Source organism: Pelodiscus sinensis, chromosome 12 (genome assembly GCF_052426305.1).
Source record: "Pelodiscus sinensis isolate ZL-2025 chromosome 12, ASM5242630v1, whole genome shotgun sequence".
In the NCBI taxonomy this organism is placed as follows: Eukaryota; Metazoa; Chordata; order Testudines; family Trionychidae; genus Pelodiscus; species Pelodiscus sinensis.
In genome coordinates, this window is record NC_143063.1 from 26046757 (window position 1) to 26059617 (window position 12861).

General features: G+C 40.4%; 2 protein-coding genes across 6 annotated transcripts in view; both read right to left on the bottom strand.

The window, feature by feature from the left end:
* The window catches only part of C12H19orf12 (chromosome 12 C19orf12 homolog), a 79275-nt gene that overhangs the window by 43283 nt on the left and 23131 nt on the right, over window positions 1-12861 (bottom strand). The gene's annotated exons all lie outside the window — the stretch shown is intronic.
* Window positions 1-12861, bottom strand: part of LOC102461223 (uncharacterized protein F13E9.13, mitochondrial) — a 72902-nt gene continuing 60041 nt past the window's right edge. For all 5 annotated transcript variants that reach the window (XM_089781472.1, XM_089781471.1, XM_089781475.1 and 2 more), the window contains one exon: window positions 1-12861. This exon is cut by the window's right edge and continues 15612 nt beyond it. The gene's annotated coding sequence lies outside the window, so the exon portion shown is untranslated.

The window sequence follows — 12861 nt, forward strand, 5'->3', positions numbered from 1 at the left end:
GCAGCAGGTAGGGAGGAGGCCACATGGCTCCAGCCTCCCCAGCTCCAGTGTAGTGGGATGGGAGGCGGCCATGTGGCCCGAGCTGGCCCAAGCCTCCCTGCCTCCAGGAACAGTGAGGAGGGAGGAGGCCAGGTGTATGTCTACCGGCACAATGTGATGGATAATGCTAGTTATAAATAGCACATTTATATATATGTTATAAAAACATAATTAATAAGTAGATCTGGATGACAGAGCTGCTCTTACTTCCATTGAAATTAATGGGAAAACTAATGACTGAAGTGGCAGTAGAATCAGGTCCATCATGGGGGACTAAGTAGCTGAAGGTCAGTGATGCGATAGGGGACCCACTAACACTCAGATCCTGATTCAGCAAGCACAAGCATAAGTGCTTTGCTGAATTGAGGCCCCAGGTATAAATTCAAATCCAGGCTACAGTATGCTGATAGCAAAAGACGGGCATTGCGGTCTGATGGATGGGAGGTGGGATGGGTGTAGTGGCCTATGTCAGATGAGTTTAGTGGCCTCAGTCCAGTTCCCAGTGCACAATTATTATTTATATTGTTGTAACACTCAACGTCCTAGTCGTCATGGAAAAGCGACCTGTTGTGCTAGGTGCTGTAGAAATACAAGGCAAATCGAAGGTCCCTGCCTCAATATGCACATAAGAAACCCCATTTCCCTCTTTAGCATCCTTGCAAGTAAATTCAAGAGAGGGCCAAACACTGAACATACATCGAGTCTAAATTAGTTTCTCCCTGTTGTGTTCCTCCCCCAAGTCACAATTGAAAGACAATTGGTGGAGTTGCGGGGGGAGGCTTGTGCTGTCACTCTTGGAGTTGGTTCTGTTACAAAAAGCTGTTAGTCTCAGTTCAGCAGCTCTCAAGAGTGTTAGCTTTAGCCCAAATGTAAAAAAAAACATCCAGATCTCCCTGAAAGAGTGCATTTCCCAAGTTTGTGGGAATGGCTAGATTGGTGACATTTCCCCTCCCCCCACCAATCCTGTAAAAATGATGTTTGCTGTGACAGTTCAGTGTAAGAGCGTGATTCAGTGTGTGATCCATCAGAGGGAATTCAGCTGAAACAAGATTTAGGGACAGATCATCAGCTGACAAACTAGCATAGCTCTGTTGACTTCAATGAAACTACACTCATTTACACCACTGAGCATCTGTGTATTAAAGTTTTGGCAGGATGCTTTTTACCCCATGAGCTTTCCCCCTGCTGGCCACATTAAGCATTAATTATTCTTCCCTATCTATTATGGTTAAACCATATGGTGACAACTACTGCTAGTCAGTGGTGGAACAAAAAGGGAGAGTTGGCAACCTCTAGTCTACTTAGACTGGAAAGAGATAACAACAACAAAAGATCCATTTGAACTGAGATCTGAAAAAGAATGATCTTGGTGGATAAGGGCTGTGTCCCATGTGATATGTTCCCTCTCACTGCTTAGTAGCCCTTGCCAGGATGTAGTGAAGACCAAACTGCCAGAGGATGTAGTGAAGACCAGGTCTTTAATGGCATTCAAAAAAGAACTAGATAAATACATGGAGGTAAGGTTCATCAACACTTATTAGCCAAAATGGGTAGGAATGGTGTCCCTAGCCTCTGTTTATCAGAGGCTAGAAATGGGTGACAGGAGGGTGAATGACTGTACAGGGTATAAGGCAAAAGATTCCATTTACTTTTATGGTAACTGCTGAATTAAGCTGTGGTTGTTGGGCAGCCTCTACTTCTGTTATTATCTGATGGCTCCTCTGTTTCTGTCCTCTAGCTACGCTCTGTATCATTTTGTATAAATTATACCTCTTCAAACCCCTTCCTTTTCCTCAGTTGCCTCCTCTTTTCAGGGAGGAGATGACTGATGATTACCTGTTCTGTTCCCTCCCTCTGGGCATCCGTCATTGGCTACTGTTGGAAGACAGAACGCTGAGTTAGATGAATCTTTGGTCTGACCCAGTATGGCCGTTCTTATGTTCTTATCTCTAATTATTATATGCATCTTCCCGTCCCATACCCAGGATGTTTTTGCCTTGGATCATAAAACAATATGTCTTTTTCAACTTCATGAAAGACAGTGCCAAGCTGGCAGAAGAAGGTAACATTTTGAAATGGGCATTGTAAAATTCCAGACTTTTTTCTTTATGAAAGCACTTTCTTTAACGTTTAAGATCTGCAGCTCACCATGAAAAAACAAAACAAACAAACAAACAAACAAACAAAAGAATAACAACAATGTTCCAGCATCTTTCCACTATATACCTGAAGAAAAAGAGGTACCTGGAATTTCACCTGTACATCTGGTAGCATGGACAATATAAGGCTCTATCCACAGATAATTTATTTACATTAATTTATTTATTTGTTTGGCTGGTCCAGATCTCCATGACACTGCTAATTGCAAAATTGAAGTCTTGCAAATCCTTGTACATTATATACGTGTGGAGTTCCGCTAAAGTCAATGGGAGTTCTTGCATGCATGCATCCAGCATGTTTATAACATTTGCAGGGTCACTGTTTACATAGTCACCACTGAATATACACTGAGAAGAACTCCCACTGGGAAAGGGCTTGTGGGTGAATTAGGCTGCAAGTAGGCTTCTATTTCTTGCTGATTTTTGTTGCCCTAGTTCTGTTAATTTTTACAATTTGATTTTTAAGATGTTTCCTTTTAAACTCTCTGACTGGGAACTAAAAATAATTCTATAAAGCCTAAAAATAAACAAGGAACTGCTAAAAAATTCAGCATTTCACTTCTAGACTTCCACCAGCTGGGCCTGTCTGCTTTTGATTTGATACAATTTATAAAAATGAACAAGTTTACATGAGGAAGATGAACAGATTCCTTTGTATATTCATTTTGCCAAAATATTGCACTTATGACAGGAAGACATTTATTTTTGTTCATTTCTTTCTCTATATTCCTTTAACACTGTCAAGGGGTAACATTAATATTTCTTCTGGAAAGGTACATGCAAACACATACTCTTTTGCAGTCATATTCCCTTCAGGATTTGCTCATCATATTTATTAAGCTACTTAATTCTCAAGGATCTATCGTAGATACAGTGAAGACCCCCTGAACACCAGTTAAGAATAAACCTGTAATGAGAACAAATTACGCACATATACCAATTTCTACAAGTCCTACATGGAGTGTGACCTTTTTACATAAATATCTGCTGCATAAATAAATCAGATCTATTAATAAGAACCCTCCCCCCACTTCAAACAATGAACGTATAACAGTTATCAGACCAGTTAAAAGAATCAACCTATTAAATAAATAAATTTGCTCTACACCAATTTATGTCACTGCTGTACTTAAGGCAAAACCTTTTAAAGGAATAGATTTACTGTGCATACATATCTCCACTGGGTAGGTGTAATTATGCAAAGGGAAAGGCATTACTTTTTTTAAAGTGGATGAATGGATGATACTTTTGATTTACTGCAAGAAACAGAAAAATGGTAATGGCATGAAATAAGCATTTGCAAAACTGTTTTGGCAGACAGAAAATGTTTGATTTACCTAGGGCATCCATCAGATTCTGTATTTTAGATCAAAGTAGATAAATGGCAAAGCAAATGGATATTTGGAAAAAAATCTACTGCTTTTCTGTCAAATCGGCAAGGAAGTTAAATGTTTGGAGGTGAAAAAAAGGCTCTCACATGTACAGGAGAAAGTCATAATTCATCGCTAATTTAACAAATGTGGAAGTTGCATATTTACCTGGAAAGGTGAGAATTTCATGAAAGGAAAGACAATACAAGGCCACATTTGTCATTGACAGTCTGATCCTGAGAAGAGATTTTAATGAGGATTGAAGCGCTCAGCATTTCCACTGCTTAAACCCACAAAAGGAAAATATATTTTACCTCCTCCCTTTGGCTTCAGGTTGGTTCACAATCATTTTCTTTCCTGTTACCTTCAGTTCTGGCTTGAACTTGTATGAGCCTATGAAAGATGTTCCCATTCCGGGGAGAGGAGTCCCTTCCCTGAAAGGAAAATCTGTGCTTCCCTTACTAGTAGTATTTGTTTTTAATTAGACGAAGGGACAAATTCACCATTTGTCTGAGGGGGTCACCTTGCCTTTATTTTCTCAACTGTACAAAATAAAGGTCTCTCAAGATTTTATATATATATATGAATACAAGAGTGGCCATGCTGAGTCTGATCAATGGTCTGTCTAGCCGATTATCTTGTTTTTCAACAGGGGCCAATGACAGGTGCTTCAAAGGGAATGTTTTTGTAGCCTCAATTCTCTCTGAGCATTTCACAATCACAGTACTGGTCAGCTGGTCAGCAGAAAATTCTGACTGCTGTGCTCTTATTGTTCAGGCATGCATGGCATTTCTATCCAGAGAGAGTCTATGGCACAGTTTGATTCATTTAAGATTTTTACTATACTTGACTTTATGCTTTTAACACAGAATGCTACTCCCTCAACAGCACAGTCTCCTCAATCATTCCTATATATTTTGTATCCCAGTACTAAGATGCAAGAACTAACAGTGTGTGGGGGGGATAATATAGCAGCTCTACTCTAAAAAGTGTGCCAGCACCACTGCCCTGGTATTACAATGTCCCATTGATTATCAATCTACTAAGTTTCTGTGATTCCTATAAATGTTCTCATTCAATATCTGGAACTCACATTCACCCACCTTAGTATTTAGACTTCTAGCATTTGTATAGGAGCACTTAGAAAGTTTATCAATATTTAATCTGCCTTCATGTGACACAATTGAATGTAACTCTTTTTTGTTTGTTTGACTGTTTCTTTTTAGCTCCTATCTGTACGTTATCAACTTCTATCTTATCCTACCCTTCTTAGGATATAGAGTATTCCCTTTAGCAAATCTTCAGGGATGTCTCCGTCTGAACCCTGTGCTCCTCAGCACCCGGGGGCTTTCCCCCAGAAAGGTTCACCTGTTATGGGGAAAACTGATACATAGGAGGTGGGTGCAGCCCTGCAAGACTGTTCCACCTTGTTCCTGAAGCAAAGCTGAACTCCTGCGCTGGGGCTCACTGGCAAATAGATTCTTCGATGCTTCTGTGAGGAGGCCAGATGGCAGAACCAAGAACTAGCTGCTCTCAGTGGCAGAATTCCCCAAGGAGCACCACAGTGCACAGACGAGCATGCCTGCTGTTACACCACTTATGCAGGCAACCGCTACCCACGCCTTCATCAGAGAAAGGAGTAGGGCCTGGGATCAGGGACCCACTATTTTTCCAGCACTCTTTGAAATGTCTTGCATCCTCAGAGAGCAGTGGGGGGAAAATCTCTTGTGCTCTCCCTAATCCCCTTTATACATCCTTGGAGCAGCCAGGTCCAATTTATTTTGCAAGGATGTATAAATGCCTAGCCGCACTTAAACACTAAGAATAATACGGCAGTGCTTGCCAAGCCCTAGGATGCGCACAATGCACATTGAGAGTAAACCCCCCCCAGCAACCCTGGTTCATGTCAGTGGAGTTACACTCAGGATAGCACTGGCCCTGTGCTCCCCTCCCTCCCCACAATGCAGTTCTTCATTTATGCTCTAAGGAGCACGTGGTGTTTTGGTGATGATTTGAACAAGACTCCTGTCTACAAATGTTTGGTGGATCTTTCTACATCACTCTAGCAGAGGATGCCTTGTCTTCCAAAGTGTTATTTCACAGTTCATGCCACAGAGTTTGAAAAGCCATGTGTATCCTGATGCTTTATTACTATGATGCACAGATAGTACAAGGGAAATATATTGAGGGAGTAGGAAAGATCCTCCACTGCCATCTGGCCCCTTTGCACTGTTTTTAGGTAAAAAGGGTCTGAAAAGTAGCTGGATCGCACTAGCTAGAGAGAGGACATACAAGGCATATCAGGGACAAGAAGGCACATGCCGCAGTTCTCCTCTGTGACCACAGTCCTCTGTTGCTGGACAATCTCTAAGGGTATGTCTACACTAGCCCCCTAGTTCAAACCAGGGAGGCTAATGTAGGCATTCGAAGTTGCAAATGAAGCCAGGGATTTAAATATCCCGGGCTTTATTTGCATGTTCCCATCCGGTCGCCATTTTTAAATTCCACTAGTCCAAAGTAACTGCCCGCCGCTACATGCGGCAGTGAAATGGCAATTCAAACTAAGTCTTTAGTTCGGATTAACTGTTACACCTCATTCCAGGAGGAGTAAGTGTGATGTTCCAACCAGTATGCGGTAGAGCAGCCTTATATGCCGGGGTCAGACCTGGCACAGAATTAGTTCCAGAATCAAGGAGCCACATCTAATTCCTTTGAACCACTTTGCCTCCTTTTGGCTGTGCACCATATCTTCTGAAATCTGAAAAATTTGTGATCAAGCCTCGTTTGCAGGAAGAATTATAATAGGTACCAATGTAACTCTGATCCTAAGTATAAAATGAATGCGGAAACAATAATCTGGGTAGTAATGCTATATTGAATTTCTCCTCCTATTATAAACCCACACTGTATGTATAAATTAAAACCAGTCCCTGGAGGTGTCCAGTTTCTGTGATAAAATTTAGTGAGGGGGGCAAAAGTTATTGGGCAGAGATTGATACGCTCGCTTGTTGTACTTGATTGGCAACAATGTGTACATTTTCTCCTGAACTATAAGAAGCACCTTTGTGATTTGGGAGCATGAAGAAATTCTGTACATGGCAGATTTATACAGCAGGAATACACTAATGTCCTTTGACCCGCTTAAGAATAAATACAACCTACCAAATTGTCATTTTTATGGATATTTACAGCGGAAACACTTTGTAAACCTAAGAACTAATATTCCCCAAAGGAAATCTGTACTCTCGAATCTTGATAAATTATTGAAAATACAAGCTACTACTAACCCTCCAATCTCTCTCTTCTATATTTCCTGGGTTTAGTTACATAGGAATGGTTATAGTGATTGGACTGTTGGTCTATTTAATCAGGTATCCTGTCCCAGCCATAGCTAGTGTTTGACACTTCAGACGAGGGTGAATACTATAGTGCAAACAGCTACTAGATCAATGCTGTACAGAAAATAATTCTCTCCTGAACTCTGCAGGTGACCAGCATCTGTCTTAAATTTCTCACATCATTGTCCTAATTCACATATTGCTACTGTAGAAATGTCACTAATAGAATTCTCAAGGCCTGTTTTGGAATTCTGCTGCAGCATTTGTACTAGTGAATTACACAAGCAGACTACGGTATCTACAAGAGTTTGTATTTATGAGTTCTTAACTTAATGCCCTTTACAGATCAAATGGCCCAAGGTTTCTCCACTTGACTACTACATCTCAGTTCCACTCTGTCCCACCTACCAGCATGCCATATATCACACTGAAGCAAAACTCAAATTTAATCCTTAGCTCTCTGTCAAATAGTTGTCTATGCAGATAGTGTTTGCCTCCTTGTCTACCTGGAATTTCCTTACACAAGGTATACATATGTTCCTCCTACAAGCTGAAAGGGTGGCCATATACCTACACTATGTGGTATGCTGCTAGAAGCTACCAAAAAAGGTTACCATACCTATCTCAAATCTCACAGGGATGCAGTTGGAATGAATTAATTGTAGTTCGTGATGCACTAGATTAATGATGCTAAATATTATGCCCCTCAATTCCGTACAAATCTGTTGTTATCTCACTATTCACTGTAAGCAAATGGGGCAGAGGATGCATACACTAATTTTAAATGTTCCACTATTGTTATTATGAGACTGTAAACAATGGGCCAAATAGGGTAGCCTCCATTTACACAAGATCTGAATCTGACGAACTGAGTATGCTAAAGAAGGAGATTTGGTGCCTCTCTGACATTTCCTCACTCTAACACTTGGCACATGTCCCTGATTTTGTTTTTGCAAGGTTGGATTCTGGTTTCAAAAACAATGAAATCCTTTCATCAGAACCCATCATTTAGAGCATGAACACATAATAATCTAGCATCCCAATCAAGTGAATGGAATCTCTGTCCCATTCATTTCAATGAGAGTTTTGTCCTTGGGGGGGAAAAAACCCCTATGAAATGCAATGGTTTACTGCCCATATGCTTGATTTGTGGAGCTATGAATTTTTTCCATGGAATTTGTGGGGGAAGAAAAGGAAAGGTTAAGTGGAGAAGGATGGAGAGTCATCTCAGAATAAGCAGCAAAGTTGATGTCTTGAACACAAAACCAAGTTGGAATAAAACTAGTAAGTTTTTAATCAAATCAAAACCATTTCTGTCATAGAACTCTACCCACCTAGACAGCTGCCACAAAGAGAGCCTCACACTCCCCACAGCTTTACTAGCACTTCTGCAACTTCAAATTGTAGCAAATAAACTGAGCCTGGGTTGCCCAAAGTAAAATGTTATCAAATTTATATTACAGAATATGTGTTTTCAATTAGCTGCATGCTTAAAAGAGGAAAAGTTTTTGTCTTTTAGGCTATTTCCGGAGGTATCCTGGAAAAACTCTACTGCATCCAGGGGAATGCGTCTGCTCTTACGCTTTTTTTTTCCTGGAAGAGCAGATGCGCTCTTTCGGAAGCCCTGTCTTTCTCATTCCATGAGGAAGAAGGGCTCTTCCGAAAAAGGTTTGTCTGAAATTTGGCCCAGTGTAGATGGAAAAGACTCTTCTGAAAAAAACTATTGGAAAAAGGTACACACATTGTGGGGCGCAATTTGTGTACCTTTTTCCGAGGAAACATTGTCGTCTAGACATAGCTTAACTCTAACATTTTGCTGAAGACCCTCTGCTCTCTTCTCTGTTTTCTGTATCTAAGGGCTTGTCTACACGAGTAAGTTACACACTGAGTTACTAACTTTCTTGCTCTGGAGTGTAAGCAAGTTACAGTGCTGTAAAGTGTAAATAAGTTCCCAGTGCTGGGAGCCGTGCTCTCAGGGCAGTTAGCTACTCCCTGGTGGAGGAGGTTTACCTAGAGCACTAAGAGAACCCAGCGCTCTTGCTGTGAGCACGCTGCTGCGTTAAAGCACTGCCGTGGCAGCACTTTAAACTTGAATGTATAGATAAAACCGGATGCAGATTGTATATAGGATGAAAGCACCAGCAACTGATCATTCAGTGTAAGTAAAGCAAAGGGGAGGAAGGGAATCAACTATAATGAGGGTTGGGCTATTTCAGTGACTCAAAGGCATCCATGTAAAGTAGCATATAGAGAAAAAGAGAAACCTTGTCAGCTGAAAAATAATTTGAGATAAGTATTTAATAGCCCTGTCTGGGCTAGAATAAGTGAGTGTCTTAAAGTTGTTGAGAGAAGAAGTCAGGAATATGAATGGAGTGAAGTGAAAATGTTTTCAAGTATGTATTGACTAGGCATAGATTTATCAATAGAGGATTCTGAACTATTTATTCATCGTGTTGGAGGGACATGATGTAGGTGGCTAGATTCAATAAGTGTCTCTTTTTTAAATAACTTTTTTGGTAAATTAATTCCCCCCCAGAGTAAACATGTCAAAGGGTCAAATCAAAGCTCTCATTGGGAGAGACACAAAGGCTCAGATTGGAAAAGACACAGGAAAATTCCGTAAGGTTAAATGTGCAGAATTTCATGTGAGATACTAGGTAGATCCAAGATAGACATAATGAGAGGAGATCCCTTTCCCCCATACACATCTGCAGAGACTAGAGCTGTCTGCAGTAACAAGTGTTTGTAGACATAGCTCCAGTGGGTCTACTTCCCCCAGGTACAATGGCTCCAGTAGATGCAAGGTAGCTTTGGGGTATGTTTCCCTGCAGAGATTCAGTAACACACATGGAGGAGATCTGGAGAAACAACACTTCAAACCAGATTTTTGCACTAGGCTGTACAGGGGACAATGCTTTGTATCATGGGTAGTCCTCTGCTCTATTCCCCAACCCCAGAGGAGAAGAATCAATGTCATACAGACATGAAAGACCTAGCCACAAGAGGACATCCCAGTCCAATGATTTGTCCTTTTCAAATGACTGGCAATAGTTTAAGAAATATATGTGCACCATCATCTGGAGTGCAAGGAAACAATTCAGATGAGAGCCAGCTCAGGTGCAAGAACATATGAGCTACTGTAGTGGGTCAGACCATAGTGCATTTTGACTGAAAACTTGTCCTCAATGGTGGGAGTATACAATACAGGGAAATTATGGAGTGATACTCCTACCACGTCCAGCTTCTGGTAGTCAGAGGAATAATATCACCCCAAGCCTGGAGATGCATCCCTGACCATCTTGGCTACTGGTCAGGGATGCATCTGGGTCACTTCCCCAAGCCCTCAGCAGCCATCACTGCTCTCCATTGTGAAAAATGACCATTTGTTTCCTATCTTTTAACCAGTTAGTGATCCCTGAGAGGATCTTTCCTCTTATCCCTTGACTATTTATTTGGCTTAAGAGTGTTTGGTGATGGATTTGTCAAGGCCTTCTGAAAGTCTAAGTATACCGCATCAATTGGATCATCCTTGTTCATAGGGTTGTTGACAATCTCAAAGAACTCTAATAGATTGGCGAGGCATGGTTTGCATTTATAAAAGCCATGTTGACTCTTCTCCATGTTTATCTGTGTGTTTGAGAAGTTTATTCTTTACTACAGTTTCAGTCAGTTTGCCTGGTACTAAAGTTTGGTTCATTGACCAATAATTGCCAGCATTTCCACTAGACCCTTTTATTCAAATCAACGTTATATTATCTACCATCCAGTTATCTGGTGCAAGAGGCAGATTTCAGAGATAGGTTACATACAATAGTTACTCGTTTGGCAATTTCATATTTAATTTCCTGCATAACTCCTGGGTATCCTGGGTAAATACCATCTGGTCCTGGTGATTTAGTACTGTTTTGTTTATCTGTTTGTTCTAAAACCTCTGCTCTTAACACGTCATCTTTGTTATCTAGTGGACCCTGTTTGTCAGGCTTACTGCTCCTGATGTACTTTAAAAGAATGCTAGTGTTTGTGTCTTTAGCAAGTTGCTTCTCAAATTCTTTCTTGGATTCCTTATTATATATTTACATTCTACTCTATTTTCCCCATTAGGTATGCATTTCCAAATTTAAAGGATGCCTTTATGGCCTCCATTACTCATCATTAGTAACATTCTTTTGGTATTCTGTCTTTTCTTTTTACTATTTGGAATATACATTTAGTGTGAATCTCAATTATGGTGTTAAAAGAAGTCTCCAGGCAGCTTGCAGGAATTTCAGCTATATGGCTGATCTTTTAAATTTCTCTCTAACTACTGCCCTCATTCTTGTGTGGTTCCCTTTTTAAAAATTAAATGTTTCTATAGTTGGTTTTCCCTACAAAGATGTTAAATTTAATTACATTATGGTCATTATTACCAAGCAGTTAAGCTATAGCTAACTCTTAAACTATATCCTGTACTCCACTTATAACTAACTCTAGGATTGCCTCTCCCTTTGTGGGTCCTAGAAGAAGCTGTGCCAAGAAGCAGTGTATTCTGGTGTCTAGAAATTTTATCTCAGCATTGTGACTTAAGTGATATTTACCTAGTCAATAGGATATGGTTGAAATCATCCATGGTTGTTGTGTTTTGTGGCTTTGTAGCCTCTCTAATTTCACAATCATTGTTATCATCCTTGGTCAGGTGGTAAATAATAATACATTTCTACTGCTTCACTCTTTTTATGTAAGCATGGGATTTCTATCTAGAGAGAGTCTATGGAATGGGGTTTGTTGCAAGCTTTGTCCACATATTCACTCTGCTGATACCATTATTGGACCTAACCAAGTGAGTTATAAGATCAAGAACACATCAAGATCAAGAACACATATTCCTGCGCATCCAGAAATATAAGTTATGCTATCATGTGCCGAAAGTGTCCATCTGCTCTGTACATTGGACAAACGTCTCAGACACTTTGCCAAAGGATCAATGCCCACAAAACAGATATTAGACAGGATCACAAAGAAAAAGCAGTTTCTTGCCATTTCAACCAGAAAGGACATTGTCTCAACGACTTGATTACCTGCATTCTGCTTCATAGGCCTTTTAAGACTGCACTTGAAAGAGAATCCTCTGAACTGTTATTCATACTTAAATTCGACACTTTACGCCTGAGTCTGAATAAAGAATCTAATTACCTTACCCATTACAAAGATAGCTTCCCCAATTATCACCTCTAATATCATTAGCTCACAGACATTTACCTTCCTCCCCACCCCCCTTCTGTTCTGAAATTTGATTTGTCCTTTTCATATGTGTTCACTTTTTTTTTAATTGTATTCTTTGGTATATATGGTTGTGACAATTTTCTTCCACTATTTGATCTGAGGAAGTGGGTCTGGCCCACAAAAGCTCATCATCTAATAAACCATCTTGTCAGTCTTTAAAGTGCTACATAGTTCCTGTTTTTTGTTCCTAAAATAGATTTCCATGGATCCTATAATCAGGAAATTTGCCACAGAATTACTCCCTTTTTGCCACAGAATGTCACATCTCAGATTTCATTAAAAATAATTTTGAAAGTGTGAGCCACATGCAAATGGATGCTGTCTCACCTCCCTACATCTGCAAACATCCTGAAACAATAGCACTGAGAGGTGTGAACATCCCCCCTTATCTAAGTCAGAAAATTCAGGGAATTTAGCATTTTGTTGCAGCCAGGTGCTCAGTATTTTATTTTTGGTTACCCTCCCTATGCCTCTGACTCTCCAGCTTTCTCACAAAGGGAAGTTGACTGGATTACTGTGCATGCTCATGGAGTTTCATGGAGCTTGGCAGAGCAAGGTTGGGAAAGCAGAGTTGGTCTCCACTTTTTAGTGAGAAAGACAGAAGTTTGGGTTGGTGAGCTAGGCAGCCTAGAGAACAATGAAGGAACTGAGGGCCAGAATGTTACTCCAGGGCCCTTGAAAAGCCTAACAAAAACC